The sequence below is a fragment of the Xyrauchen texanus genome, chromosome 1 (assembly GCF_025860055.1).
Source record: "Xyrauchen texanus isolate HMW12.3.18 chromosome 1, RBS_HiC_50CHRs, whole genome shotgun sequence".
Classification (NCBI taxonomy): domain Eukaryota; kingdom Metazoa; phylum Chordata; class Actinopteri; order Cypriniformes; family Catostomidae; genus Xyrauchen; species Xyrauchen texanus.
In genome coordinates this window covers 354,269-370,563 of record NC_068276.1, presented here as the reverse complement: position 1 = coordinate 370,563, position 16,295 = coordinate 354,269, and the positions used below count along the sequence as shown (strand labels likewise).

The 16,295-nt window shown below is 40.2% G+C and overlaps 1 protein-coding gene across 1 annotated transcript in view; it reads left to right on the top strand.

Moving 5' to 3' along the window:
* Nucleotides 1–16,295, top strand: part of LOC127648178 (histone H3) — a 1,095,985-nt gene that overhangs the window by 897,192 nt on the left and 182,498 nt on the right. The gene's annotated exons all lie outside the window — the stretch shown is intronic.

Genomic DNA, 16,295 nt, shown 5'->3' with positions numbered 1-16,295 from the left:
CGGAGGAATTAGATGCGATGCTTGATATGGGCGTAATAGAGGAATCCCACAGTGATTGGTCCAGCCCGGTTGTTCTTGTTCAAGAGCGACGGGTCTGTTCGATTCTGTGTGGATTACAGAAAAGTCAACGCTGGTGTCTAAATTTGACGCGCACTCCAATGCCCTGTGTTGATGAACTGCTCGATCGGGTTAGGTACGGCTCGGTTTTATTCGACCTTGGATTTAACAAAGGGTTATTGGCAGATCCCCTTGACACCAATGTCCCGTGAGAAAACAGCCTTCACGACGCCGTTTGGATTACACCAATTTGTGACGCTTCCTTTCGGTTTGTTTGGGGCTCCGGCCATGTTTCAGCGACTCATGGATCGTATCCTCAGACCTCACACCGCGTATGCCGCTGCCTATTTAAATAATATTATCATTTATAGCAATGATTGGCAGCGGCACATGCAACATCTGAGGGCCGTCCTGAGATCGCTGCGGCGGGCAGGGCTCACAGCAAACCCTAAGAAGTGGGCGATTGGGTGTGTGGAGGTACGGTATCTGGGGTTCCACTTGGGTCATGGCCAGGTGCGTCCCCAAATTGATAAGACCGCGGCGATTGCGACTTGCCCTAGACCCAAGACCAAAAAGGGGGTGAGGCAGTTCCTGGGGCTGGCTGGCTATAACAGACGGTTTGTGCCTAATTATTCGGATATCACCAGCCCGCTGACTGACCTCACTAAAAAGGGGGCTCCAGATCCGGTCCAATGGTCGGAGCAGTGCCAACAGGCGTTTACTCAGATTAAAGCTGCACTTTGTGGGGGGCCGCTTTTGCATACACCTAACTTCTCTCTCCCCTTTGTATTACAGACGGACGCTTCAGACAGAGGGCTGGGGGCCATACTCTCGCAGGTGGTGGAGGGAGAGGAGCGCCCGGTGCTGTACATTAGCCGGAAGCTCTCCCTGAGGGAGACTAAGTACAGCACCGTAGAGAAGGAGTGTCTGGCCATCAAGTGGGCGGTCCTCACCCTCCAATACTACCTGCTGGGGCGGGCCTTCACCCTCTGCTCGGATCATGCCCCACTGCAGTGGCTCCACGGCATGAAAGATACTAACGCCCGGATCACCCGTTGGTATCTGGCACTCCAGCCTTTTAAGTTCAAGGTGGTCCACAGACCGGGGGTGCAGATGGCTGCCGCTGACTTCCTCTCGAGAAATGGGGGGGTAGTGGTAGGCAGGCCGGATGACGCCCCGGCCTGAGTCGGGCGGTGGGGGTATGTGGCAGCGGGGGTGTGGTCAAGCGCCCGTCCGGGAGAGAAAAGCGGTAAGGGCGCTCACACCTGAGCTAAATTATGTCTAACACCTGTGTCTAATTGCAGTAGCGTGAGGAGAGCGGCATAAAAAGCAGCAGCAACAGAGCCTCGAGAGAGAGAACCCGACGCCAACACAAAAGGAGAGATCCATAGTGTATAGTGACTTGTACATAATAATTAAAATTAAAAAGAATCTTACCTTTGAAGCCGACGCTGTTTCCGTGTCTTCCTTAGTGGAAAAGCTTCACACAGAGCAAATAAGTTAAACACAAACTTGCACTTTTTCTCAAAGAGCAGGTTTATTGATACTTTTAATGAATATCTTGTCGTGATGGAGGACACACACACACATAGTGCTCCCAGAACTGTGAGACACGCTGTCATTTCCAGTCATGAAATGAGTTATTAAAGAATTTTTTCTGTGCGTCCTAAACCACGAGAATTTTATTAATAAGGGTCACACTATCACTCCAATTTGAAGTGACGAGTTTGTTCTCAACAAGGGATGGAAACGTGGCTTTATCTGCACATTGTTTTTGTGATATTCAGATTTTTCGCATTAATTAATTTCACAACTTGAAGGAAACTAGCTACTGCTTGTGTCTGATTCACTGTTTGTTCAGAGACGTGCTGCGTGAGCAGGAACAGGTCTCATGCAGCAAGCACATGCAAAGAGTTTTACTCTTTTTTTTTCTCTGTTTCATTCACCTGAAAACTGTTTGCAAGAATAATGTCATCTATGAGAATGCCGCAAATGATCTCCGATCATCTCAGGAGGTGCTGTGAGTTTAGTTTACTTTATTTCCACACGGTTAGCATGTATTGTGAACGCAACTCTGCAGGTTCAGTGATATATATATATATATATATATATATATATATATATATATATATATATATATATATATCTGTATTAAAGAAACAAAGACAAAAGTGATTAAAAAAAAATACAAGTCATGTTCACCGTGAAACTAAAATTGAGTTTATTTTCTTTAGGCAGCATTAACTGTATTACCAAAATGCAATACAAACACAAATTCAATAAGAACACACATTTAACAGCATTATTTAGGGAACACAAGTGAACTTATTAAGCTTATTTATTATTTATTATTATCTTTACATTTATAATTGTCTTTAGTTCTTAATCTGTAGGCTATTAGTAATTTTCCATCTCTTGTCATTGACGGATGCCTGCGTGATGGCAAATGAGGCTGTTGGAGATGTTTGGATTTAGGGACATAAATTAATAAACACATTTATTTTATTTATATTTTGGTTAGTTTAAAGTGCAATTTGAATTTAAAAATGTCTTTGTGTGTGTGTGTGTGTGTGTGTGTGTGTTTCAATAAATGAATACAATTTTTAAAGCAAAATCATTAAAGCAAAAAAGAATTCACAGACCCTCGGTAAGGGGGTTGATGAAATGATAGGATATCATTTCAAAACCCATATTGCCAGTTCTTTGAGAGTGAGCGCCCTCTTCTGGTCAAAACACCACTGCTCAAAAAGTACCAAGTGTGACAGAAGTCTTTATTTAAAGAGCTTGAACTCTAATTTGGACTCTAAAGATTAAGTGCCGCTGTGATCATCATTCCAGTGAGCTTATGGTCTTAAAGGGTTAGTTCACCAAAAATGAAAATTCTCTTATCATTGACTCATTGTCCCTCATGCATCCCAGATGTATGACTTTATTTCTGTAGAACAGGAACAACGACTTTTAGAAGAATATATCTGCTCTGTAGGTCCATTCAGTGCAAGTGAATGGTGGCCTGACCTTTAAAGCTCCAAAAAGCTGATTAAGGCAACATTAAAATAATCCATTCAGCTCAATTCAATGCCTTCTGAAGTGATCCAATTGGTTTTGGGTGAGAACAGACCAAAATATAACTCCTTGTTCACTGTACATCTTTCCATTGCAATCTCTAGTCATGATTTCAAGCTCTTTTACACACCGAGTGCTTGACGCACGCAGAGCGCTAGATGGTGCAATAGGACAAGATGTGTCAAGATGTAGAGTGAAAAGGAGTTCTTTTTTATCTGTTCTCACACAAAATCCACTGCAGTCTTGATGGATTACTTTAAATGAGCATTTTGTCAGCTTTTTGGAGCTTCAAAGTTCTGGTCACCATTCACTTGCATTGTATGGACCTACAGAGCTGAAATATTCTTCTAAAAATCGTCATTTGTGTTCAGCAGAAAAAAGAAAGTCGCACACATCTTAGATGGCATGAGGATGAGTAAATTATGAGAAAATGTTCCTTTGTGGGTGAACTATCCCTTTAAAATAGGTGTGTGGGGTTTAGCCCTACACAATGCTATACAAACATGACTAAGAATCATTATCGTCGGAGTGCTGCTGATAACCAGCGGTGCAGGAACACACTGTTGTATCTCATAGTTCGTCATTTAACAACACAAAATAAACACTTAAATTAGAATTTTTTTCCCTCCATTTTCTGGCAAACAGTATCATTCCCGGACACGTTGGCCGGCACCACATTTTCAGTTCTCTGTGAAAATGTTAGATTTGTGAAAAGATAAGCAGTTTGCTATATGGCTCTTAAATCAATATTTCCATAATTTAGTTCATCTGTATAATTAATAAAATGATTAGCTGATAAAGAACTTCTTTCATACTGTATGTAAGCAAAGTGGACATTGTGAAATGTACCCAAATGAATAAGAATCGAAGGCATATTCGAATAATGAAATCAATATATCGAACCGTGACGTGTATCGCGATATGTATTGTATCGTGAGGTGGCTGGCAATACCCAACCCTACTGCATACCCTGTTTTTTGTGCCACAGAAAGGCAAAATTACAGTATGTTTTGTGACATATTTTGATTTATGCAGCACACAGTACAAGATTTCAACCTGACAGTCTGTTGAGCATTACCAACCTTTTCAAAGCTTTGAGATCCACTGAGCATTACGAGCTGCAATGAATACAATTGTCTCTCTGTATTTCTGGAGATTCTTGGGAGTGTCTCTTTTACTGCAGAACAAAAGGAGAAAAAGAAATATGACTTTGAAGAGATCTCTGTCATTGAAAAGAACAGCCGTAGGTAAAAAACAACAACAACAAAAAAGGTTAATGAAAAGCTCCCAGATCGCAAATGTACTTTTGTATTTTTGTAAGTTGTATAAGAATTTACACAAGTCACGAGGCTTACATACTTGAGACAGGTGAAGGCCTTTGGATCTCCTTTGTCTAATAATGATATGATACTTTGTGCTCTCATCTCCATCAGTTTTCCCCTGTTTTACTTCTCTTTAAGGCAGTGGAGTGCAGTCAGCCCCTACAAACCCTTCAGTAAAGGGGTGAAATTACCTGAGACGGATACATTATTCAAATGATGAAACGTTCTTTTCCCTGTTTATGTAACAATCTTAAATAAATGCATTCAAATATTTAAACTAAAAAAACTTAAATGTAATGTAGCCACAAATATCATCGCATTGTTCCTGTTTGACGGAGTGTAAGTAAGTCTGTGTCAGCCAATCATAACCGATGACACAGATGTCACTTTTTCTCTTCTGATCTAATTCTGATACCTGCAATGCCAGTGTCGGCTGATACTGATCCCAATCCGATAGCAGTGTTTATTTCTTAATCAGAGAATGTCTATCACTCACTGTAATTGGGGGTACTCTTTTATATGTAAAGAAACAAACCTTTAACTACACATTATTTTAATATACAAATGTACAGCCTATTAACCCTTGTACTCTGTTAGTTACAGATGTATTCTCTTAGTGTTTTGGGTCAAATTTGGGACCTCAATCAAAAAACTTGTAATTTTAAATAATCTAACAATAATCTAATTTGAAAACTCTGAAGTTGTGCAGTTTTAGGGGTTGTGTGTGTGTGTTTTTCTTTTACCTTATTTAACTCTAAATTACTACACCATTCATTTTCATATAAAATAATAAGAATATGTTATATGTTATATGTTATATTCAATTCAGTAAAGATCTACATTTCTCAATTCCATTCATGGAGAAAATACGAAAAAGGTATCATGCTTTAGCGGCAGATTGCTTCCATCTGCTGAAAAAAAAAAAAAAAAACATTTAAAATGAAAATGACCTGAAATTACAACTAAATTTTTTTAGATCTTATCACAAGTTATGCATTTGGATTTATATTTAGACATTATCAAAGACTTAAAAAAAAAATACTATTTTTGTCCAAGTTTAGCATTTTAATATTATTATTGTTATTAAATGAGGTGTTTTGAAGTGTCAGTTTTTGCAATTATGCCACATTATTTATACAGACATGGCATTACAAAGAGAAGAGTAAGATATTTATTACCTATAATTTATTTCAAGCATCCCAATTCAATAACCCAATGATGTAAATTAATAGAAATGTCAATAAAACCAACAGCAATTAATAGAAATAAACAGGAATGGACAGTGATAATTAATTTTGTATACAAAAGTAAGACTTAGAATAAACATTTTGATCCCATCCCCAAGCATAAACTTTCTCACAGTTGAAAAGTTCAACTGTCTCAAACTCAGCCTTTGATCTGTGTGTGTGTGTGTGTGTGTGTGTGTGTGTGTGTGTGTGTGTGTGTGTGTGTGTGTGTGTGTGTGTGTAGAGCATACTTGATGTTTGCCAAGTATTATTGTCTCACCCTTTTCATTTCTGTGTGTGTGTGTGTGTGTGTGTGCATCTGCATTGTGGCTGATTTATTGATTTTATTTGACAAATAATAATACAAAAATGTTCTGTTTTATCGTCTCACCTATTAATTCCTATTGAATGTTTTTGTCACCACCAGAATCCAGCCCAATGTTGTGTGTGTGTGTGTGTGTGTGTATAGATAGCAAATGTAGGAAAAGTTACCAAACCTTATACACTGAGATGAAGGAAACTGTGTTTTAAAAGAAGCAACATTCAAAAGGCATTCAAAACATATTAATAAACTCCAGGGGCATCTAAATTGTTGTTTTCATTAGTGATCACATCAGCAATTCAGGCATGAAATGTCTCGAACACAACCGTGAATTTGCGCCTTGTTTGAAATTTAAATTCAAGTCAGCTGAACTGTAACCAAGGAAGTTCGGGTTGAAGAATGATAGTTTTGAAGGAAAACAGATGGAAATACACCTTGCCATCTTCACAAACATGCAATTGGTGCTTTGTTCAACTCTACGCAAAGTTGTGGTATTTATAAGAAAGGGGCGGGTTTAAGCGGACTAAATGATTGGAGAAGTCTTGCATATGTCTCCAGAGTGAAGTCTGTCATTTCACCGGAAGATTGACAATAATTTATTTTTTTCTTTCATTTTAAACAGACTTTCTGCAATTCACAGAGCTATCACACATCTTCAAGTGGCTTCGAATAAAATGCACGAGTTATATGGACTACTTTAATAGTGCATTTATGGCTCTTTTATGTCATTTTTGGAGCTTGACAGTAATGAACACGACTAACACACTGTTTTGGATTTGGGTCAAGCTCGTCGGACCGATATCCGAGCTGTGTAAAATTTCAGTGGTATTGGTCCAGGTATTGGATGGGTGCATTCCTAATTACCAAGCCAAAGAAACTTTGTTCTCACAATCGCTGTGCAGCTTCCAAATAAAAAGGTATGCAAGAAACACAACAGAAAAAGTGTGACTGAATATAGGCCTATGTTGACTAACATCTGTCTACACCATGACCTGCTATATAAATATTTCCTATTATAATCAATTAAGCTGTCAACTCTGGAAGTATCTGTTGCGGCGACAGTAAACAGATATCCCGTTCCATTTTGTGCTGCACATGCTGGCACTACCCTGCCAACCAGACAGTTTATATAAATAAATAGATAAATAAACGGATTAGAAAGTTCATTTTAGTGCATCCAGTGTAGACAGCGTCTAGCCATTGTGGTGCGTTTGGGACTGTGAGGTAATCTTACGGAATGTATTTGTGCGTATGGCGAGGCGGGGGTGTGTTGGGGTGTTGTGTGGAATATTGAAGAGGTACCTGGTTTCTGCACCGCATGCCATTGCTTTAGCATCAATATATATATATATATATATATATATATATATATATATATATATATATATATATATATATATATATCCTTCATCTTTCTGCACCAAGAGAGGAATCAGTCAGACAGTTTTAACTGCCAGAAATAACCCCTTTATTAATGTGGAAATGAGGACAGATACATGCAACCAAGCCTGCTGTAATTGTTTATGTGATCTATGTTCACAATTTGAATGATGATTTTTAAAAGAATACAAACATCTACCATTAGCAGTGAAGATTGTTTAGCACTTCTAAAACATTTTTGCACTTATTTTTTCAGATTTCTTTTATTTTGGTAGGAATTTCTTTAGATTACACTCAGAAAAATGACTACAACCTGTGGCAAAAATGATGGAATCACCACACTTAGAGGATTTTCATCCAGAATTTTTTACTTCCTAGCAAATAAACAAATCACAGATATGACACAATACGATTTTTGTTTAATAGCTGAACAAAAACATCCCTTAAAGAAATTTTATTATATTATTTTAATTAATGACTTACTTTTTCCAGATCAAGTAGAGGAAAAAATTATGGGATTGCATTTCTAAAACAAATTCCGGCACAAGTCTAAAATGAAAATGAGTCTGCAGTTAAAAGAGAGTGCTTACAGATCTTAACAAGCTGTTGGACTTGACTTATTGAAAGGAAACATGGACCCAACAACAGATTTGTCAGTTGAAACAATCTAAAGGATTATAAAACTCCTTCAAGAAGGAAATCCAACACAGAGTTTGGCAAAAGAAGATGGTTGTTCCCAGTCAGCTGTGTCTAAATTTTGTGCAAGTATAAACAAAATGGGAAGGTTATAAAAGGAAAACATACAGGTAGACCAAGGAAGATGTCAAAGCATCAGGATTGAAAGCTCAAAGCAATGTTTCATGAAAATAGAAAATGCACAACAAAACAAATGGGTGGAAACAGGAGTCAATGTTTGTGACAAAACTGTAATAATGGCTGGATGAAATGGGATTTACATATTGAAAAGCCAAACGAAAACCAGCACTAACACATAAACAGAAGAAAACAAGGCAACAGTGGGCTAAAGAGAAGCAATCATGGAGTGTGGATGATTGGATCAAAGTGATATTCACTGATGAATATGCATTGGCCAAGGCGATGATGTCTGGTGCCGTTCTAATGAAACATATAAAGATGACTGCCTAAAGAAAACAATCAAATTTCCCCAGTCATTTATGATATGGGGTTGCATCTCAGGTAAAGGACCACGGGAGGTGGCAATCATTACCTCAAAAGTCAATGCTCAGGTGTACATTGACATTGTGGACACTTTTCTCATTCCATCGATAGAAATTAGGTTTGGTGATGAAGTCATTTTTCAGGATGATAATGCATCTTGCGACAGAGCAAAGAGTGTTAAAGCTTTTCTTCAAGAATGGCATTTCAAATCAATGACATGGCCAGCAAACAATTTGGATCTCAATCCCATTGAAAATGTATGGTGGAAATTGAAAAAATTGGTCCATGACAAGGCTTCATCCTGCAAAGCTGATCTGTCAACTGCTATTTGAAAAAGTTGGAACCAGCTTGATGGATAATATTGTTTTTCATTAGTGATTATTAGAATTATTTTCATAAGTCCATGCCTCAATGAATTACTTAATTGCAACAAAGTACTAATTGTGATTTATTTTGTTGATGATTCCATCATTTTTTCCTCTACTTGATCTGGAAAAAAATATGCCATTAATTAATATCATGTAATTTAATTTGTTTGAGGGATGTTTCATGAAGCCGGAATGTTCAGCTATTAAACAAAAATCGTTTTATGTCATATCTTTGATTTGTTTGGTTGCTACAAAGTTAAAAATCTGGGTGAACATCCCAGAAGTGTGGTGATTCCATCATTTTTGCCAGGGGTTGTATAAGCGTAATGCAACACAATAAATACACGTAATTAATTATAAATAAAGCATCAGTTTTTCATATAGCCGCTTTCATGCTTATAACTACATAAGCATGAAAACGCTAATGTGAAAAACCGGTGGTTGATATTTGTGGTTTATATTGATGGTCATAGCCGAGGACATTAATTTGATCATAATTGGTCGATACATTTGTGCATCCCCACAGATGATATTTTAATAGATACTTTTGGCTTTACATTAACAATACAAAAGATAATTATTTAAATTGTCTTTATATAATACCACACTTCAAATATTTCTCTGGTCTTTATACACAAAAATATATAGTGACCTTTATATATTTTAGCAGTGGGTCTCTTGCAAGGTTGTTGTCATATTTAGGGGTCTTTGGCATAAAAATTTTGTAAACCCCTGCTTTAACTAACATTGCTTGTCAGGGGCATCATGCAAAACCCAACCTACCACCACCATTTATGCAAAGTTCATAATGCTGCAACAAGCAGTATAAATCACAGAAAACAGTATAAAACACCTGTTTTAATCAGTATTTGTATCATTAATGTTTGCATTCGGTTGAATTTTTACATCTTCAGACAGTTTTACATCTCTTCCTTGTGCTCTTGCCACTTTCTTTTTTTTATTTACAAAAAGGAAGCCTAACTCACTCTTAGATGATAGTTTAATTTAAACTAGAGGGAAAAGGCCAACGTGGAGCAGCAGTGAGAGAGAGAGAGAGATGAAAAAAAAAAACACTTACTCGCCAGTTCTCCAATACGCCGTAGCTTGTTCCTCGGCTACTCCTCCACCCTCTAACCGACGACAGCCGCTCCTCTCCAGGTGGATCGGAGGCAGTCCTCCAGCCCCAGGCGGACGGAACGCCCCGCCGTGCCACAAGCGGTCTCCCCCGCCCCTGGCAGCAGTTCTCCCGCTCCAGGCGGTCGGCAAAGAGCCCCTCCCCACTCGCGGTCGACGGTCTCAGACCCCGCCGCGTTTCAGCAGCTGGTAGGGGACTCCTCCGCCCCTGGCAGTGGCCCTGACTGCTCCAGGCGGTCGTTTAGGAGCCCCTTCTCCCCTCGTGGTCGGCGGCTGTTCCTCAGTATATGTTCCTCAGGCGGCCGGGCTCCTCATCTCCCGGCAGATGGCGCGGCTGCTCCATTGGGATGGACGGTAGTGGCGAGAACTCTACTACGCCGTATCCTTCCTCCTTCCCGGATTTCGGCACCAGTGTAAAGCAGTTCAATGGAAAGGAGGAGGCGAGAACCGGCTTGACGACATAAATAATATTTTAATGATTAACTTAAACCAAAGACAAACACACACACACACAACGGATATGTCCGTAAACGATCTCTCCCTCCCGCACCATCCTCCGCAGTCGACTGTAAATAATACAAATATTCTTGATATTTCACAGAAAATTCACGAAGACATTATGCAAGGAAAGGGAACAAGGATGTACAATTTTATAAAAGAGAAGAACCCATAGATGAGAGAGTCACTGCACCATTTGTCACATAGAAATGTCACCAAGCAAAACATATCTGTCTTTCGTCTTCTGAAACATGCCAAGAAAGCATGGAATACCGTCTCTTCATCATGTCAGTTATCTTAATTGCCATCACTGTTTGACACATTACAGTTTTCCCCTAGACATAGAATAGTTTTTAGAATGACTGGAAAGGAGAGGAACTGCTACTTTCTTTAAACATGAAGAAAAGAGTGTTATGCTGCAAAACCAGTCAAATGCATTTCAGCACCAAAGGAAATGAACAGCAACCGATCAAACAAAAGTATTGACATAATCTATATTAGACTATGAGAAATAAAATATTGACTGTTCTACTGACTGACACAATTAGGAAAGATTAACTGCAAATAAGTTGATTTAATTAGCTTAACATCATGTTTTCTCACATGTGCTCGACCTTCCCCGTGAGTGTGATCCAAGGCAGCCACAGGATGTCACCTTTTAGCAGAACATGTCACTCAATTGGACTGACAAAAAAAACTTCATTTAGAATGTGAATAAAGATTTCTGGCACATACACATTCTTTTTTAAATGCAATTTTCTTTCAATTTAATTATCAAAGGTAAAAATGATGGATGCTTTTTCTCGGCCGATACCAATCCAATACCAGTGTTGTTTTTATGCATAATCAGTTCATCACTCTATCTCGAAGGGAGAAGCCTTTTACTTTTGTAAAATAAAGAAAATAAAAAGGGTGAGCTTTAAGCTGTCTCTGTGTTCACAAGCATATTTCTGAAACACGTCACAAAAATGAACTGAAACTCCACCAATACTTATCACACAAACATGAAACATAAGTCTAAAGAAAGCTACTTTTAAATAAAATTCAAATTTAAAACAAATATTCTCCTGCAGTAATCTGTATGAAACAAAGCGCTGTACATTTTTTACCGTTTCATCTAATTATGTCTAATGTGATCACACCCACCAGCAGAGTACGCCATTCAAACGCTAATGTAACTGATTGACAAATTCACTTGGATTGCTGTGAACTGTGTGCCAATGATTGACTTATGATCAATAATATGGTAGTAAAAAATACATTGTATGCTAAAGCCACTTTTTGTATTGACTTATCAATGATGAACTCTTCTGCTACAAGAATGTAATGCATTTTAATTATCTGAATATTTGTTATATATATATATATATATATATATATATATATATATATATATATATATATATATATATATATATATATATATATATATATATAAATTTATATTTAAAGATAACTGTTTAATTACATATTGATATAAATATGTATAATCTTTATATTTTGAATTATTGTTATATGAGGGGCTTTCTCAGCAAATATTTTTATATGCGATTAATTAATTGGGACACCATGTAATTAATTTGATTAAAAATTGTAATCGATTGATAGCCCTAATAATAATACATTGTTATTAATATTATTATTCCACCCATCCATCCATCTTCAACCGCTTATCAGAAGTCGGGTCGCATGGGCAGCAGCTCCAGCAGGGGGCCCCAAACTTCCCTATCCCGAGCCACATTAACCAGCTCTGACTGGGGGACCCCAAGGCGTTCCCAGGCCAGTGTGGAGATCCTCCTCCCAGCTGGACGTGCCTGAAACACCTCCCTAGGGAGGCGCCCAGGGTGTATCTTTACCAGATGCCTAAACCACCTCAACTGGCCCCTTTCGACACAAAGGAGCAGCGGCTCTACTCCGAGCTCCTCACGGATGACTGAGCTCCTCACCCCATCTCTAAGGGAGAAGCCTGCCACCCTTCTGAGGAAACCCATTTCGGCTGCTTGTCATGTTATTATTATTATTGTAATATATTAATACAGTAATATATTTAAGTCATGCACTTTTTAAACCCTCACGCTTTTATTTTGACATTCTGAAGTCTCCAGGATGTCCTGTATGTGTCTGTTTACAAGCAAGTTCACAGTAGTTTAATTCGCTTCTTATTCAAATTCTGGTAAAATGCTCCTCCGGTGCCATTCTAAATGCATATTATAAGTGAACCGAACTATTGAGCATCTACATCTGAGATGTTGTTCGTGAGTAGCGCTCAAATATTGCACACCACTGTGAAGGCTATAAATAGCCTCGAGTGCATCACCAGCTTGTGCGTGAGTTTTTGTCAAAAGAGCAGCGTCATTCTCTAACGCGCTGGCGCTGCACATATTATATATTTACTTGTTAAACACAGCCTTTTGTGATTCACAGAGCTATCACATATCTTCAAGTGGCTTTGAATAAAATGCACAAGTCATACGAACTACTTTAATGGTGTTTGTATGGTTCTTTTATGTTGTTTTTTGAGCTTGACAGTAACAAACATGACTAACACACAGCATCAGATTTGGACCTGGCTCATCTAAAAGATTCAGTATCGGAGCCGATACAAATCCAGATATCAGATCGGTGCATCCCTAGTAAAAAATATGTTTTTGGAAGTTCAATAATCCATTTATAATCCTCTTAGCTCAAATATCTGAGGGGGCACATGACCCCTTACTTTGAATGGGCATGACGCCTCTGCTGCTTGTCCATGTACCATCCGTGTAATTCTCATAATCCTATTCACTCTCATTGAAAATGTCACTGCTATCCCATATATGACAGCTAGAGTGCTGTCAATAATGGTAAACATTTCAAATACATTAATTAGTACAGCTTTCACATCAGTTGCCCACAGGTCACCTTGTTGAATCAATGCCACGTAGAATTAAGGCAGTTCTGAAGGCGAAAGGGGGTCAAACACAGTATTAGTATGGTGTTCCTAATAATCCTTTAGGTGAGTGTACACCACAAGGGTTGTGAAGCTGTATGTGGGAAATGGCACGGTGGTAGTTCCAGCCTAATGAGGGGGCTGCCCAAGGGAAACGCGGGTCTGCCAAAAGGGGGACCACACCGCGGGAAATACATCACGGTGAGTTTGCCTGAAAAGGGAACTAAGCCTGTGGAGCCCGACCCCAGTACAGAGCACCTGTGACTCGTAGTGGGTCTGGCCACTACGATATGGCGGCTGAGGGGGATCAGGCGCTACATTACTAGCATGGGAGCTATCCCAGCAACCCCACCTTTTCTCTCTCACATAGGACGTGAAGCGGCTGGGGCCATCTTAACGCTATGTATATGTGACGTGGAAGGTGGTCTATCCTGGTCCTATTCTTTCAGGGGGAAAAGACCCTGCAGAGGCCACATCCTGCCCAGTCTAGGGGGAGGTAACGTGGCAAATACACTCACCTAAAGATTATTAGAAACACCTGTTCAATTTCTCATTAATGCAATTATCTAATCAACCAATCACATGGCAGTTGCTTCAATGCATTTAGGGGTGTGGTCCTGGTCAAGACAATCTCCTGAACTCCAAACTGAATGTCAGAATGGGAAAGAAAGGTGAGCGTGGCATGGTTGTTGGTGCCAGACGGGCCGGTCTGAGTATTTCACAATCTGCTCAGTTACTGGGATTTTCACGCACAACCATTTCTAGGGTTTACAAAGAATGGTTACAAAGAAGACTGATTCAAGCTGATAGAAGAGCAACTTTGCCTGAAATAACCACTCGTTACAACCGAGGTATGCAGCAAAGCATTTGTGAAGCCACAACACGCACAACCTTGAGGCGGATGGGCTACAACAGCAGAAGACCCCACTGGGTACCACTCATCTCCACTACAAATAGGAAAAAGAGGCTACAATTTGCAAGAGCTCACCAAAATTGGACAGTTGAAGACTGGAAAAATGTTGCCTGGTATGATGAGTCTCGATTTCAGTTGAGACATTCAGATGGTAGAGTCAGAATTTGGTGTAAACAGAATGAGAACATGGATCCATCATGCCTTGTTACCACTGTGCAGGCTGGTGGTGGTAGTGTAATGGTGTGGGGGATGTTTTCTTGGCACACTTTAGTCCCCTTAGTGCCAATTGGGCATCGTTTAAATGCCACGGCCTACCTGAGCATTGTTTCTGACCATGTCCATTCCTTTATGGCCACCATGTACCCATCCTCTGATGGCTACTTTCAGCAGGATAATGCACCATGTCACAAAGCTCGAATCATTTCAAATTGGTTTCTTGAACATGACAATGAGTTCACTGTACTAAAATGGCCCCCACAGTCACCAGATCTCAACCCAATAGAGCATCTTTGGGATGTGGTGGAACGGGAGCTTCGTCCCCTGGATGTGCATCCTACAAATCTCCATCAACTGCAAGATGCTATCCTATCAATATGGGCCAACATTTCTAAAGAATGCTTTCAGCACCTTGTTGAATCAATGCCACGTAGAATTAAGGCAGTTCTGAAGGCGAAAGGGGGTCAAACACAGTATTAGTATGGTGTTCCTAATAATCCTTTAGGTGAGTGTACACCACAAGGGTTGTGAAGCTGTATGTGGGAAATGGCACGGTGGTAGTTCCAGCCTAATGAGGGGGCTGCCCAAGGGAAACGCGGGTCTGCCAAAAGGGGGACCACACCGCGGGAAATACATCACGGTGAGTTTGCCTGAAAAGGGAACTAAGCCTGTGGAGCCCGACCCCAGTACAGAGCACCTGTGACTCGTAGTGGGTCTGGCCGCTACGATATGGCGGCTGAGGATGCCATATGCCCCAGGAGCCTCTGTAATTGTATAACCGCTGTGCTCAGCCGAAACTGCTGGGCAAAGTCGTCGACGGTGTCGCTGAAGAGGCCAAGCTGGGAGACGGGGGCGTTGAGAAAGCGTGTCTTGTTAACGTCGCGCATCTCAACCATGTTCAGACAGAGGTGACGCTCCTGGACCACGAGGGTGGCCATCTCCCACCCGAGTGCCTGTGTTGTGACCTTCTTGGCTCTGAGAACGAGGTTGGTGGCAGAGTGCAGTTCCTGCAGCACGTCGGGGTCGGAACTACCCAGGTGCAGATCTTTGAGTGCCTTGGCTTGGTGAACTTGCTGGAGAGCCATGGCATGGAGGGCGGAGGCTGCCTGTCCAGTGGCGCTGTAGACTTTCGAGGTCAGTGATGACGTCATTCTACAGGCTCTGGATGGGAGTGCTCTGTCTACCTGGGGGAACTCCGTTTACCCGTGGCCCGCCCCACCATCAAGGGTAGTGAGAGCAGACGAGCGAAGGGGTCGGTTCTGGGCAGTAAAAGGTGCCCTCCACGACCGCGTCAGCTCGCCATGCAGTTCCGGGAAGAACGGACCGGGGAGGCGGGCGTTGCTATGAGCAGCACCCTGACCCGAGGAACCGATCGAGTAGCCGTGAGGGGGACAGAGGCAAATTTCAATTAGAAAAAAATATTATTTTATTGAGAGGGGTGGGCCTTGAGTGCTTGAATACAGATTATAGGAAGTGGGATTAATGGAAGTATTACTTCCATTATCGTCCATTTTATTTTGTTACACATACCACTATAGGGAAATTAACACCAATTAAACAATGAAAGTCAAAATTGCAATATATATATATGTGCTTGATCACCAAATGTGTATAGGGTCATTAAAGACCAGATATATGTAATAGTGTTGCTTTTTGTGCTTCCATAAATCATATTTTACTATCACAGG